Genomic DNA, 16,239 nt, shown 5'->3' with positions numbered 1-16,239 from the left:
TTTCTTCCTAGAACTAATAAATCTTATTCATAAAGCCTTTGAAATTTGCGTCACTTGACCTCTCCTCCACTTTAAAGTTGTTTACATAATTAAAGCACGAACCTTGCTTGAAAACTGAAAGAAAAGTTTCATTTTGAAATGTTATGCTTTCGAGATCCGTTCATCTTCCACTCAAAATTGGACAAAGTGTCCAAACTTTTAAATCTGACTATATAGGTGTGTGAAATACACACAGAGACACAAGTGTTGTCACAGACACTCACACACACACAAACTCAGAAGAACAGATGACTCATACTTCGCCATAAACCTTCAATAATGAATCTCCTCCTTTCTAAATTGCTATATATAACCATTTCTAACTTAAAAGCCATGGAAGAATCAGGGGTTAGAGGGCTGACAATATTATGCACTTTTTGTTTTCCTCGTGTCATTCTGCCGTCATTTCCGCAGATAATTATATCATTTTTTTATGGACAGCTAGTGCTATGTAAGACCATACGTTTCGACAGTGTCATGAGGGTGGTGGTAGCTTGGAGACGGAGACGTATTGCCAAGAAAAGAGATGCAAGGCCCTTAGAGTACACTAGTGGAGCCAAATGACGCACACATTCACATGCGTATGCTGGCCTTTTATTAACCTTGTCCATCATTGCTCCATACACTCCTTATGGTCACTTTCTCTCCTACCATCCTCTCCCCTTCAGTAAAGCCCTTGGCTGTGTCTCGCTGATATATTTCTCTACTGCTAAGCCTTCTCTTTCTCCTACAGCCACACCTCTAAGGTTATAATTCCCAGTCCTTTTTTTCTTCGATATTTACATTTTTTCCTTTCCCACACTCTACCACTGGCATTTGCTCTTAGTTTCTCCTACTAGTCCCATCCATCAATCATCCCCATGGCTATCATGCAATCTCAATTCAATATCGGATGAAACAGGCAGAAGGAAAAAGAGATGCTGTGTCAGCAAACGCACAAGGACGCAAACAACAAGACGGTAAGGGAGGGAAGGAAAACAAAGTTGGGCAGAAGGAAAATATATGGACGGTTTAAATGAAAGAGAGATGAGAGTAGGAAAGAAAGAAAAAGAATTTGTCCTGTGGGCACAGACATGGTTGAAAAGAGTGAGTGGTGAGGAATAAAGAGAGAAGGATGGAGGACATAGAGAGGAAAACAACAATGGGGAGGAGAGAAGGGCAGAGACGAAGAGCACAGCAGTGCTGAATGAGGAATAAAGCAAGCGAATTACAAAGGGGTGTGATAGGATTGCAGTATTTTCTTCAGCTGAGTGCATGTGTGCTCTGTTGAAAGTAGGTTAGTGGCTGAATTCACAAATGAACATAGACTTACATATAGAAAGGGAGGGGTGTTGAAAGATGGGAAAGAGACCATACATCATACTGTCGCATGCAGTCTGCATGTGCGTATGTAAGTGTGCCACTGACACAAAGCGCTACACAAGATCACTGCAGCCATCGCTTGCTATGCTGAAATACCTCCAAGTTAGCATATGTGGAAATACTTTTAAATATCACTCACATGCCCTCCGAAAGGGACATTTTACTCACTTTGGTATATCATGTAAAAGATCAAATAAATAAAAATAGGTGCCTAATTGTCTTTACTGCAAGAATTATCTTTCTTTTTGTCCTTTAGTATTGGTTTGTGTGTCTTGGGAATATATATGTGTGCTTTACTTAGGCCTATACCACAAACACCCATTTTACATGTTATAAATGCCCCGTGTGTAGGATGTAGTGACACCGAGCTGGAGTATCAGATTGCAGCCAACTGAAAAGCCCTCAGCTTACCCCCCCTTCCAAGTATGTTGGAGAAACTACCGCTCAGAAAGAAGTAAAAATGCCTGCACAGATGCCAGTTTTTCGTTTGTCAGTTCTTTGAGGAAGATGTCTGCTCTAAAGTAAAGAAAACGCAATTCTTCTTCTTATGCAACTCTGTACAAATGAAAAAAAGTAGTTGCATTAAATTTCTGAAAACAAATTGCCGTGGCCCTTTAGCAGTGATCAGGAACAATCTTATCTAATATTAGCAGCACATTAGAAGGTGCAAGCGAAACTTTTCTATCTAAAAAGGTCAAGAGTTTTTAAGCTGAGTCGGTGGTGAGCACCGGAGAGTTGGAGCTAATCTCAACATTCACAGATCCACGAGGTGAAGATCAACACATGCATCGAAGCATTTATGCGTCAAGGAGTTTATTTCATAGAATTGAAAAAAAATCTACATAGGCAGTTTATAATGATGAATTTTAAATGATCAGAAGAGTTTAAAAGGAGAGGTGTTGTATTTATTTTCAAGAGAAAAGAAAAAAGCAAATGGGGAAAAAGTTGGATTCAAACTTAGCCTCCCCTTCCCTCTGTCAGTTTATTTATATCCCTCATTCCTTTCACCTCCCTCCTTTTCTCTCCCTCTTACACTGTGTTCTGTTACATTATGCAGCAGCAGCAGAACAGCTCAAATAATTACTTCACTTTCTTGTCACTTTTCCCTCAGCAGTACTGATTTGACTGGATGAATGGGATTAAGCAGTGAAGTTGAAACTGAACTAATTATTTTGATAATCAGAAGCTATAAAGATAAGAGACATGGCTCAAGTGCTTCGTTATATTATTGCAGGACAAATTTGAATAGAATCCTTGGAATATGGGGTTAAGGCTTATTTTCACTTTTCAGATATTGTCGCAGCCGGGGCTGCACGACATGCAATATCATTGTTGAATATTGCATTGATATGATCTGTGATATATAAACTAATACTTCAGTTTATGGTAGTTGTATAACAAAAATAAAATTTAAAAAAGGCACAAAAGCAGAAATTTATTTTTTCGGAATACTGCCATCATCAATGCAACTGGACTCATCCTATATCAAGTCAAAATGTCTGCCGTGACAAAAGTCTAAAGCCTTCCATTTATAGCAGTCCAAGCAGTTTTTTACCACATTGAAACTGCACATCTAGATATTACAATTGTAAAAGGAAGCAGTGTCTCAAGCTTTGTCTACATGCTAACATTTGTGTAGGAAGGTGGATTAAACCCATCATTCTGTTTTTCCCACAATCCAAAACCAGTTGCTGGCTTCCTAGTGGTTGGATTACATATAACTTTAAAGGGAAATTTTGCTTTTGGCTTCATGTGTTGTGGCTCATGTTTTCTCCAGTCGCATATGGGTTCTCTCTAGCTAGTCCAGCTTCCTTCCACAGACTAAAAGCTTGCATGACTTCTACAAGAGGATTATGATCCTGCCCTGTGATGGACTGGCGACTTGTCAAGGGTGTACACCACCTCTCACCCAATGGCACCCAAAGCAGGGGAGGTTGTCTTGTGCTGCATAATAATAAAGGGGCAGCTCACCACAAAAGCAGCTTTTATGTCAGATACATGAGTTAGTGTGCTCTAAGCTTTGACTGGATGATAAAAACAACTGAAGGTCTGATGGATTGTTAATCTACACACTCAGATGCTGAGTTGGAAAAGTTTGGACATGATCTTTTGTATTTGTCAGAAAGTCTGTTCTGACCGTACTGTTCTGAAGAGAGTAAAGCTCAAAATCTGAATCCAAACAGTGTTTTGCCTATTTTAGAAGCTGAAAAATAATCCTGTTTTACTGCTCACTCATGCCCTGCCCTTCCCATGCTTACTCACCATTCTGTTACAGATGGCAAATTTTCAATATATTGTGCAGCTCTCGTCCCTGCAGAGGAGCCGTACTGTAAAATCCTCCAGCTCCAAAAGACTCTCACCTTCTCTCAGGCAATACTAAGATATAGTATTTGTTGACAAGCTGATATGGCATCATTAGTTAAATTAACTAATGCTGGTCAGTGTGCTGATAATTAGATGTAAGGACTCAAAGAGAGAAATCCTGTCCAATCAGCTTCCAGTTATGACTAAGACCAAGAAGCTGACGGTCATTATTGAAACTCAAGGCTTCAAAATGGTTGACCACAAACAATCGTGGTGGCTCTATTCCCTTCTTATACATAGGATATGGTCTCTTTCTCACTCCTGCAACTGCCACTCCCTCATCACCCACATACAGCCAAGCTGACACTTTGTACAAGATGCTGACGCTGGTGTGTGCTGTTGAGTGTGTGCATCACTGCAGCACGTGACACTTTTTTCACGTCAGCTGAATGTTTAGGAAGGTAGCCAGTGTGTTGATATGAAGTGTGTTTGTATACTTGAGAGTGCTTGCTTATCTAACACTAATACTCACTTGCTTTTCACTCCCAATGAGTATTTGTGTGCTTAGTGAGCCGAGTTGAGCTTGAGTGTGTGCCAGCACGCCCTGCAGGTAGAGTGCAGGCTTCCAGCAGGGTTTGTCTAGTAGCAGCCGCAACCCGTGATCGAAAAAAAACATCAGTATGAAAAAAATTTAATAAAATCAATCCATCAGACTCTCTCCCTCTCTATTTTCTCTCTACCCACATATCCGAAGCCCAAAAATAGCTCTTCCCCACGTCACTGCACCCCTCTCACACTCATAGACAGAAACACATTTTCACACACACACACACACACACACACACACCTAACACACTCATCCAAACTAGCCTGCAACTGAATTATTCAGCAGAGCCAGAACCACAGCTAAGAGAAAGCAGAAAGAGAGAAGAGGAAGGAGATAGAGACGGAAAGAAAAGCAAGACAACCTCCCTCGTTTTGACGTGCAGTCAACATGGAGTATCATTGCAATACGAATATAAGTATACATTTTTAGACACATTTTAACGGATATTTGGAAACTCAAATAAAGAAAGTAGTCTCCTCGCATTGTTCAAATGTTTTTAGTGTAAGTCACAGACCTAAAGAATAGAAAACATCTTCACACTGATCTCAAAGAGGTAAACATTTACCTATTTCCCTATTTTCTTTATCACAAAATTGATGCTGCGATAAAGAAATGAATTTTATGTAAGATTTGGCGAAGACAGCGGACACTGGCTGATTTCTCTTGCAGACACTGGCCAAAATTTCTGTCATGATTTGCAGCACTGCACTAAATTTTATTATTTACTCTGCTTTCCCCGCTCAACATGCCAAATGCTGCATATTCCAATAGCACCCATCTGCAATATATTACTAAAAAGCTCACAGTGCATTTATCAGATTTTAGATACTAATGCAGCGGCCCACCAGACTCAGACGGTCTTCAGCTTGAGCAGCCATTATAGGTGACAGGCTGGTCATGCGTATAAGTTTGGGCCGGTGGAACTGGCATAAGTGACGCAGACAACCATCTTACTGCCATGGAAACGATCTCATGGCATGAAAGTACTGCACTGGGAGCTAAGAACATAAAAAACTCACAATATTTTCTGGGATCAGGAGGTCATTTCAGCACCACAGACATCTTTCTCCGCAAAGCATGAAGGGCTCTTCAAAGATATTCAAAGATTCAAACTTCAACTCATGAGGGCAGTATTGATGAAAGTGACTGTAGCGTGTCGGCCTCATTGTGATCGAAACGATCAGCTATTCAAGGCCAAGAGCAGCAGCCTCTTATCCTTAATGTTAAAGCTGGATATTCTTCCAATTTTCTGTGTTATATTCTGAAGATACAGTTGATTTTTTTTCATAAGAGATAAACTACAAAAATTTGTTTCTATGCTGTCGAGAGGAAAGACGTAAATGATCCAGTTAGACATGCTTATTGTTATCAAAGAAAAAAAGAGAGAGAATCAGCCAAGAAATTTGCAATTTGGGGCAGTTGGTGGCGTAGTGGGTTAAGCAGCCGCCCCATGTACAGAGGCTATAGTCCTCGCTGCAGCTGGCCCCGGTTCAAGTCCTACACCGAGTGGCCCTTTGCTGCATGTCTCCCCCCTCTCTCTGCCCCCTGCTTCCTGTCTCTCTACAACTGTCCTATAAATAAAGGCATAAAAAGCCCCAAAAAAATATTTAAAAAAAGAAATTTGCAATTTGTTCATCTCCAGTTTTAGGTTAAATTCACATTCTGAACACAATGTGGTACGTCAGTTACATATATACATACTCGGCCTCTAACTTTTCTTTAATCTGATACAGCTTGTTAGGACTGGACTCAGATATTTGTTGATTGGGTAGGTATTGCATAGGTTTTCTAGTTTGAGAGTCAGAAATTCATCTTTTTATTTTTTTAAACTTGGAATTATACACCGTGGCTTCTGGGTCTGAGTTACATCTCTCCCACTAACTAACATCACACCTCAGTTTCAACTCACCTCATTGTTATGACACCTTTCCTCTCCTCTCCAGCCTGCTTAATCTGTTACTTGAAAAATGCTTTGAATAAGATTTATCTCACATTCATAACAAAACAAACTAAAAGTATGAAGTTTTCTTCATTATTTAACCAAAATCAATATCTAAATAAAATAATGAAGAAATATCAATTCATCTTAGCAGAAAAACAAAAAGACACAGAGTCAAATAGAGAAAGACATCGTCACTACCATGAATGACTTCCCAACCTTCATAAGAACACTTATGATACCAGTGAAAGGTTTTGACACACTGTTACTCAGTCTATAGAAACTTCAGTCACACGTCAAACAGACATACAGACAAGTAAAGCCATGTCCTGCACATGATCAGTAAAAACAAAGCTTCGTTTCATATAAGCTAAGCTATAACTGAAGAACCTAAACTACAGGTTTTTCTTGTTTAAGCCACCATATGCAATAGTCTGTCCACTTTTTAGAAAGACTTTAAGCAGATGAGATTCTGGCAATGCCGTGGAAAAGAATCCACGTAGCACAAGCAAAGGAAAAAAAAAAGAGTCATCTAAATGAAGAAAAACGATTCTAAAAGATCGGGCCTTCTTATGCGCTTGTTTGTGTGTGCTCGTGCTGATGCAGAGTCTGCCCGGAGGGGCTCGGGATACGGATCAACTCACACAGTTATTACCAAACAGTCAAAGTTATTAGATAGGCAGATTGAGCCCAAAGGACACATACACACAAACGCACGGACAGAGCATGAATTGTAGCACGTGTGCCAACAGAGAATGTGCACATGAGCTTCTTTTTGCGAACAATTGGGAGCACAATACACTAAGCAAGACTAGCAGCTGTCAGAATGTTCAGCAAAAAAAAAAAAAAAGCCTTAAATTACCATCTCAGAAGCAGTCAGTTCTACAGGGGCTGATTGGACAGAGAGAGATAGAGAGCCTGATGAAAAAAGTACAAGTTGTGGAACATGAAAGAGGAGGTGACAAAACCTCAGTTCTTATCAATCAAAAAAAGTGACAAAGAAAGAGGTAAAGAGACAGGGGAGGGAGATGACAAGAGCTCCTTAACATTTGTACTGACAGTGTGTGTGTGTGTGTGTGTGTGTAGTTATGTTACTTAGACTTAAGGGAAATCATGGGTGGGCACAAAATAGGCCGCACACGAAAATTTAACGCAGGTTAAGGTTATGGTCATCATTAGGCAATCGTATTACTAGAGGAAAAAAAATCTTTGTTAATAGGTCTTTCTAAATGAAAAAAAAAAGCAAGTTTGCTTCTAAAGTCAGGACTGCAGTGAGATGGCCATCACTGAGTGTTCACTTTGTGTTGAATGATTTATATGCAGACAGGCAGTTGGATTCTCTCCAATGTTTTTCATTAGCATGTCACTCTCTATAATGTCCGTGTCTTACTGACAGTCCCTATTCCTTCCTCTGTTTCTGTCTGTCACGTCCATCTCTATGTCCTGCTTTTTCTGCAGCACCGACAGCATTTTAGCTAATATTCATCTCAAACCTTGTTAATAGCAGCCCACGACATGCCTCTCGGGTGATCCAATCACAGGTGGACAGCTCTCACACCTAGCTCAGATGTGTGTTTCCATAGGTCTCAAGTGAACACTTGTGATCAGATCTAAATTCCCCGCTTTATATGCAGGGGAAAAGGTGTATCATTTCTGTTTGCAAGTAAAAAATGTCTTGCAGACATCTAAGTTGTGAAACAAGTCTGCCAGCACTTGCATAGCTCAGTTCCAGAGCCAGCTAGATGCCCACAATTATCTCCAAGTCATTACTGAACCGCCCCATTAATAAAAGTTGACCCCTGATTCAATACACAGGTAACAGTCACTTGCATTAGAGATTTTTTCGTAGTGCTTCACTGTACTTTATTTGAACTTTTACTACTTTTGGCCAAGAGCCTTATGTAAAACGGGGGCTAAGAATAGTGAGTGGCACCCAGTGCAGTGCAAGACTCTGCCAAATATCTTGCAGTCCTCAAGAGCGCAGCCAAGGAGATGTCCCATCAAATTTCACATTTTGGGCATTTTTTATTTTGCCGACTACAGACATGCTCACCGAAGCTTTTAAACTGTATGCAGTTTTCTTTCTGAACCAGACTCTTCATATAAATAAACTTTTAAACCCAAAATGAAAAATAACCTCACCGAGTTACAGAGTAACTTCTTTCTCCAGACTTTGGACCAGCGATACAAAGCGGAAAATCTAACCACTGACACAAAGGTATGTCGGATGAGTAGACTTTCCTTCAGTGTGGCCCAAAACACATTAGTGTTTACACCGTAATAATATTGTGGCCACTCCCAGGTCCCAGATCACCTCTAAATGTGGTCTGAGCGAAAGGATCTCAATCCATCCATAATGCCTCTGTCCACGAGCAATCAGATCACACAGGATGCTTGTTCATACCTGATGTGAACAGGACCTCATGCACTTCACCTCTGCTTTGGAAACACACCCTTTTTCCTGAAAGACGGATACACATTTTAACCCTTAACCTCAGTTTATTATCATTCTGTACCCGGGCTTAGGTTAGCGGCCGTATTCGGATACTCTTACAATATTTCTATTTCTATTATTCAACAGCAACTTGTTTTGACCAGTGCAGCGACACAAAAATTCCCTACAATAATTCTGTAAACTTTTCTTATTATCTAACCTCTGTGGAAATGGAGATGATAAATTGATAGCGGACTGAGGAAAGAGGATTGTTGTATCGTAAGTTGAAAGGGCTCTTTTACTAAGCCCCTGTTATTTTTAGACTTGACCAATTTGAAAGAAACTGACTCTTTGAGACATGATCACTTAAAAGAAACTCAGACCCAGGAGAGCAGATGTTTCTGTAGGAGTGCAGATGTGTGTAGAATTTCTAAATGAAAGGAAAGAGAGAAAACAGGTAGCTTGACAATGGCTCACTGTGATTGGTACAAACACATTAAAATACAATTTCTGCACACTAATATCAAATATGTTGTCAGCTGACAGAATCAAGCTGGAGAAAAGCAACTAAATCATTTAGATTTTACGGTGAAAGTAGATCACTGACTTACCATATATCCCAAAAATCAACCAGGTCCCTTTCACTTTTTCTGGCTCTCAACTCAGGGCTGTCTCTCCTTCACTCTCTCCTCGTCTGCCTGTATAACATACACTGAAAAAAAACACTGCTCTGTTTGTCTCTTGGCTTAAAACTAAGTAAGAGATCTGACTACTGTCTGTGCTGGGCTTGTTGGTTGTCGGAGTCAGGACTCACACTCACACACCTGAAAAATGCTCGCTTCCCATAACACAATCGGGAAGTAACAAATAGCAGTTTAATTAGCAACGGTGGGAAAGTACAGTCACATTTTAGTTTAGTTAAAAAAAGCAGAAAATGATTTGCAATTGGCAAAGTCTGATATGTATGAGTAGCATTTTTAATGATGGTGTTAGTTTGATGTCACAATATGTCCATAGTTAAGACAATAGCAATGCCAAAACGTATCCCCCTTGTTGCCCTGCCATCCCCTCCATTCATTCCCTAATACCTGAAGGAGCACAGGTACACAGATATTGTTTATATGGGTATGTTAGTTTTAGACTATCTAGCTCATTAATCCTTTATCTGACTTGTCCATGGTGCTGAAGTAGCAGATAGATTTGGAATTGCACTTCTTTTTGCCAGATTAATGTCAGATCTACAATATTCTCTAAAACATTTACAATAAGTACTCACTTCCATACTGTATAATAGCTCGTACTTCATGAGATATAATGCCAGTGTCGCGGTCAGTCAGAAGTAGCAATGTTTAGATAGGGAGGAGCAAGCGAGAACTTTATAGACGCATGCAGCTGCCTCTAGTTCAGTTCAGTTCAGTCAGTGGCATCTGTGCAGCTGAAAATAAACCTGAGACCAAGCCAACTTTGTGAAAAATATCCTATTTTCACAAAAAACATGCATGTTAGGTTGATTGGTGTCTCTAAAACTGCCTCGTTTCCACTATGCAGTCCGGTACGGGTCGGTTCGGAATGGTACTGTACGGGTCGGGTCGCTTTGGGGTCAGCTTTGCGTTCCCACTGTACAAAGGGGACCCTCAGGGGTGGGCGGAGTGCGTGCCGAAGCGTAAATAGAAAATGACAGCAAATAACAAATAACATCCATAATTTCGAACCACCTCCAAGCTTCTTCAGCTTAATGCCACATGCCATGTCCGGTTGAAACCACTCCATTTTTGCAGCAATCAGCTGGAAAACTTTTTTGTTTCGCACAGCGCCATCGAGCTCCCGCTGCACAGCCTCCTCACCAACAACGGAGAGCAGAGCCTGGAACCGGTCCTATGTGCTAGGTACCCCAAGCAGAAGGGTTACGAAAACGGTTCGTGGTAATGGAAACACTGAAATAAGCGAACCGTTCCGACCCGACCCGTACCGGACTGCATAGTGGAAACACGACAATTGTCCTTAGGAGTGAGTGTGAGCGTGTGTGGTTGTTTGTCTCGTTTGTCTCTGTGTGGCCCTGTGATGGACTGGTGGCCTGTCCAGGGTGTACCCTGCCTCTCGCCCGATGACCGCTGGGATAGGCCCAGCAGGCCCAGCCCCCCCGCGACCCGACCGACGGATTCAGCGGGTATAGAAAATGGATGGATGGATCCTATTTTCAATCTAAACTATACTGTAAGTAATGTACAAGAGAACCAAGGTTCCACCTATCAGTGGTCATCTGATTTTTCATTTATTCTATAACAGAATTCATGTATGGGATCAAATTCTAAATTAAGGACTTCTAACAACCAGCACAAAAACAATATATAGGCACAAAAATCACTGTATGTGCAGCATTCAAATGGTCACAGGTCCTACTGAAATAAGCATAAAGTCTATGTAGTGTATATGTATAGGCTATGTACTCTATATGTTCTAAAAAGTTTTCTTCCTTTTAGTATCATGCTATGGATTCATAGAAAATCCTTGTCTTTTTGCCAGTCTGAGCCTTTCCTTGAGATTGTCTATAATGAGGAAAAGCTGAACTACAGAAACAGTCAGTTATTCCTTATTATCTCTCACTACCTTGGATTATGAAAGGATAGTTACTTTATGAAACTCATTACTTGTATTATATTTCATATTGAACTCAGTGTTGCTATAGATAGAAAATATATTGACTTCCTCCGTCTCCATTTACAACATCAGGGGAAAGAAACACTTAAAAGCATGCTGATGACACAGACAACACCATATGGTGGGTATGCAGTGTGTGTGAGTGAGGTTGATCACATGAGAGTGTTTATGTTTGTGTGTTTATGCTTCTTTAAAGCTGCTTTAATTAGTGGCCAGCAAAAATCTAAGTAATGAACGTAGTGGACGCTGGCGACATAGTTACATGAAAAGAAATAAAGGAACGTATGAAAATTCAGGCTTTCTGATAACATCAACGATAAAATCAAATGTCCTCTAGGTCAGTAAGACATCCAGTGAAGATTTCATTTTAAACATCTTTCTGTCGGACCCATTTGGTTTTAACTTCCTCGTATTATGCAACATGAGCACTTCAACAGGAAACACCAGCAATCAGGTTTTCTGACACATAACTCTTTAGTATCTGATGCATTATATTACAATACAGCATAGTATGATATCAGTAGGATTCATATTTAAGTGCAGCAGGCACATAAAAAACATAATGGAGAAAGGCATATGGAGCCCATCAAGTGCCACCAGGAAAAAAAAAAAGACAACTATGGAAAACTATGGAGCCCGGCAAGTGCCACTAGCAGAGAAAAAAAAAACGTGTGCACGGATTATTAAACTGTAAACTGTGGTTCTTTTTTTTTCTCTGGGTGGCACTTGCCGGGCTTAGTGGAAAACCAATTATTAAACTGTGCTCTCGCTTTTGCAATCTATGCACACGGATTTCCACCGTGTTTTGTTTTGTTTTTTTTCCTGGTGGCGCTTGCTCCATAAATTACAGCCTCTAACTGGAAGAAATTTCTCTTTGAGTCACTGTTCTTGTCGTGATTTTTGGTGACATTTCAGAAAGCGTACTGCTTCGTAAGCTACGCTGTCACCAGCTAGCTACAGGGCTAAGAAAAACAATAGTGCCACACACATGCACACTCTAGAGGCGTCGAGGACTTAGACGCGTCTGTCAATTTTGTCAATTTTTAAGATGAGGTAATGTCACCCACACACTTACTTACTTAAATAGGTTGCGTCGCATCCCCGGTATATTTTTTTTGCAGCACTTACTCAATCAGTGACAAGAGTTATGTCAGTTGGGACTTAGGGATACTTGTCATGTAAACATCTGTATACATATATATGTTCAAAATGCATGCAGCATTTCACCCCAAATCCAGCACCCTATAATCTTACACTAAGCAGAGGGAGGGAGGCAACAACAAATATCCAGGAATACATCAGGAAGATGGCCCCCAGTGATGAACTGCTAAGTGAATGTCTCAGGCAGCTGAAACCCAAGGGAGGGGAGGAAGCAGAGGAGGAACCATCGTGGAAGGATAAGCCTCTGCACGGCATGTACTGTACCACCGACAGATTGAAGAAGTGGCTGATATAGACAAGTCCTGTCAGTGGCTAGAAAAAGCTGGTCTGAAAGTCAGTACAGAGGGACTAATCATGGCAGCTCAAGAAAAGGGCCTGAACACAAGAGCAATAGAGGCCAGGGTCAATCACATCAGACAGGACCCCAGGTGCAGGCTGTTCAAAGAGGCCTCTGAGACGGTCAAGCATATTGTAGCAGGGTGTAAGATGCAGGCAGGTACGGCATACATGGAACGCAACAACCAAGTGGCAGGAATAGTGTACATGAACATCTGTGCCGAGGTGGAAGCGCCAAAGTCAAAGTGGGAGATACAGTGGAGAATGACAGAGTTAAGATCCTGTGGGACCTCCAGAGCCAGACTGAAAAGTAATAGATGTAGCAATTCTACAACATTAAGAAGAAGGAACACAAGGAGCTTAATACCAAGGGCTTAAGGTAGAAGTTGAAAAGATTTGGGGATTGAAGGCAGCAGTGGTATCAGTGGTCCCCAGACTAGGAGAAGAGAGCACTTCTAGGAACAGTTAAGATACTGCGTGGAAACCTCAAGCTTCAAAGCCTCTAGTAGGTTACCTGAGCTTGAAGGAATGGTACTGTGTGGAGTAATATATATATATATATATATATACAGATAGATAGTTTTCAATGCCAGTAAAACATTTCCCAAAAAATACATAAGAAAGAAAAGGTTTATGTTGCTCCATGATTTATGTATGTCATTCAGCATTAATGGTGCCTTTACATATGTGCCAGTTCTGCCATGTACACTAGGGCAACCCTTAACTATCACCACTGCTGGCTTTTTAGCTGTGCACTGATACTAAATGTTACAATCTAAAATTGTAACCTATTTGACAGTCTTGGACTGTATTTCTTTTGGACTTCTTTTTTTTGGTTCTTGAAGACATTTCACCTTGCATTCGAAAGGCTTATTCAGTTCTAAACTAGAAGGTGGGGAGTATCAGCTTAAACCCATTTTCAAGTTCTTAGGATTACCATGACATGGATGGCTGAGAATCTACCGACATGCTTCAAAGGTGATCATCACACAGTAATGACACTAAACTCTATAATGCTAATTTTAAACAAACAACCAAATTTCAACCTATTGTATTGTGAGAGAATAGTTATTCATATGGCACTCCCACAGCTTTAGAATCAATATCCACAGTCCTATTTTGTTCATTTTTATTCAACTTAGCTTGGTTTGATTTAAACCAGGTGCAATCAATTCCAAGTTGGTGCAGTGTGGTCTGGTGTTACCACAGATGACTTAACGAATGATACAGTCACTCCGTTATAAAGTACTATCTGCACACTGACTTTCTCTACTGACTCAAGCTTTTCCCCATTTTATAATTTAGTTATCCATTTGAAGAACAACTAAGCTGACAGATCTGTTAGATCTGATAATAACTGCACTGATAAATGGGTGATGTAACACCCAAAGTGTAATGTGAATGGTCAACTCCATATAGCCTGATCAGACACCACCTACTGATCCAAGATAGTTTCAGTCGAAGCTAAAGTTGTAGGACAAGTCATCAAAATGTAAATATTTTTATTGACATTGCAAACTCCAAAATACCACGAAGAATACTTTCAAAACTATTTTTTATTTTTTTAGCATTTACCCAGATACTGAGGTACAGTGCAGCCCAGATGAATAGAGGACCCTTTTAAGAGATTAACGTGTCTTTGAAAGTCAGAGGTGTTGATAAAAAGACGAGTAAAAGGATGAAATAAAATACAATAACTATTGCAACATTACTTCATGACTACGAAAAGACACTGAAAGATCCAACTCAACCACAAAGAAAAAGATAATTACCCCGAGAGATGCAAAATGACAACAAAGATATGCAAAATGTCCAAACAGAAACCTTGAAAGAACTGCAAAGGGACACATATTAGAACAAAGACATGAAGAAATGAATACAAAGTTAAGCTATTTGACCGTAAAAAAAAACAGCACACTTCTTTGGAATTAAATAGACAATTACTCCTCATTAAAACATGAATAAGATATGAGGAACCAGGTTGCTGTGATTTTGCTTGTTCCCAGAGAGTCTACTCTCCTCGCTGCACCTACTCTACAGTCAGCTATGGTACCCAACAAACGCACAAAAATTTGTCTAAAATCTGTAAATGTGACACGATGCCACAATTTCCAAAATACTGAGGCCTTTGTTATTAATTGTTTCTCCTTGTCTGACTGCATAAGGCAGAAGGATATGGACAATTCCCAACTGCCAAATATACTGATCGGAAAGAAAAATAAAATCTGCAAAGGTGAAACATGGAACTTTTTTTACAACAAACTTCTGACACGCAATGACAGACGTGTAACAAATTAAACTAATCAAGAGTCCAAGTCAGCTCTGACAGTGTATTCAAACTTTACGTGTCAAATTGATGTTTTCCAGCCCTAAAATGGCCTTTAAGTTTGGGAAATGAAATCAGTCAACATGAGGCAGCAAATTTCCTCCACAATCTTGCTTTCCCTCACCAGAGCAATTGTCATAGATGGTTAGTAGACATGATTCAAAAGCGCTAAAGTGTAGGTCCTGCATTTCACCAGAACAGCCCAATTAGTGTGTGTAGTTATGTCATGGCTCAAACATCCGCATCGCTCAATACATTCATTACTCCAATTTCCCCTCTTGTCATTAACACCCACAAAAAATAAAATAATAATGTATTTTTGCAGGCTTTTGAAGACATACTCCATTCAGAAGTCACTTGACATTTCTCTCCAGACTTGTGCAAAATCTTCCAGTGGATGAAAATTCAGAATACAAAAGCTTGCAAGAAATTTAGCACTATTTGGTGGAATGCACACACACACACACACAGACTGAAGGGATGGCACATTCATCCAGTGGCATCTGCATCTTCTGTAGGAAAAGCCTCAAAATGCGCGTGTTAGTTGCTATACTCACAGCTACATACCAGCCCTGTCTCTCACTCACTCTTAAACACCATGTCTAGAAAGACACTTGCAACACACTGATATGGGAGTGTGCTCGCGTTACTTCAAGGAAACACACACACACACACACACACACATACACGGACATAATGTTGCTGCTTATTTTCAGCTTTCCTCCTTGGTCTCCCCCACCTCTCCCCACTCCACATCCTCTCTGTACAAGGCGTTGGGCCTATAGCCTACTGCTGACATCAGCAACCATAGACGCCTAAACACCCCCCTCCAATCACACGTTCGCTACACACACACACACCGCACACAGGCAATGTCTCTAACAAGCAAGTCCCACGCGACTGTGACACGAAATTACTATCAAATATGATTGATGGTGTTCAACAGCCTCGTAAAAGGGGCCGCCGCTTCACACCCCTCCTCTTAATTAACCACAATACAAATTGCATGTCCAGCATTTTCTCTGTCACGTCCTGTGGTTCACATCAGATGGACTTGTAGCTACTGATGGATC

General features: G+C 40.5%; 1 protein-coding gene across 12 annotated transcripts in view; it reads right to left on the bottom strand.

Moving 5' to 3' along the window:
- The window catches only part of cacna1aa (calcium channel, voltage-dependent, P/Q type, alpha 1A subunit, a), a 75,840-nt gene that overhangs the window by 57,478 nt on the left and 2,123 nt on the right, over nt 1-16,239 (bottom strand). The gene's annotated exons all lie outside the window — the stretch shown is intronic.

Source organism: Odontesthes bonariensis, chromosome 21, assembly GCF_027942865.1.
Source record: "Odontesthes bonariensis isolate fOdoBon6 chromosome 21, fOdoBon6.hap1, whole genome shotgun sequence".
NCBI classification, from domain to species: domain Eukaryota; kingdom Metazoa; phylum Chordata; class Actinopteri; order Atheriniformes; family Atherinopsidae; genus Odontesthes; species Odontesthes bonariensis.
This window is presented reverse-complemented; position numbering and strand designations above follow the sequence as displayed.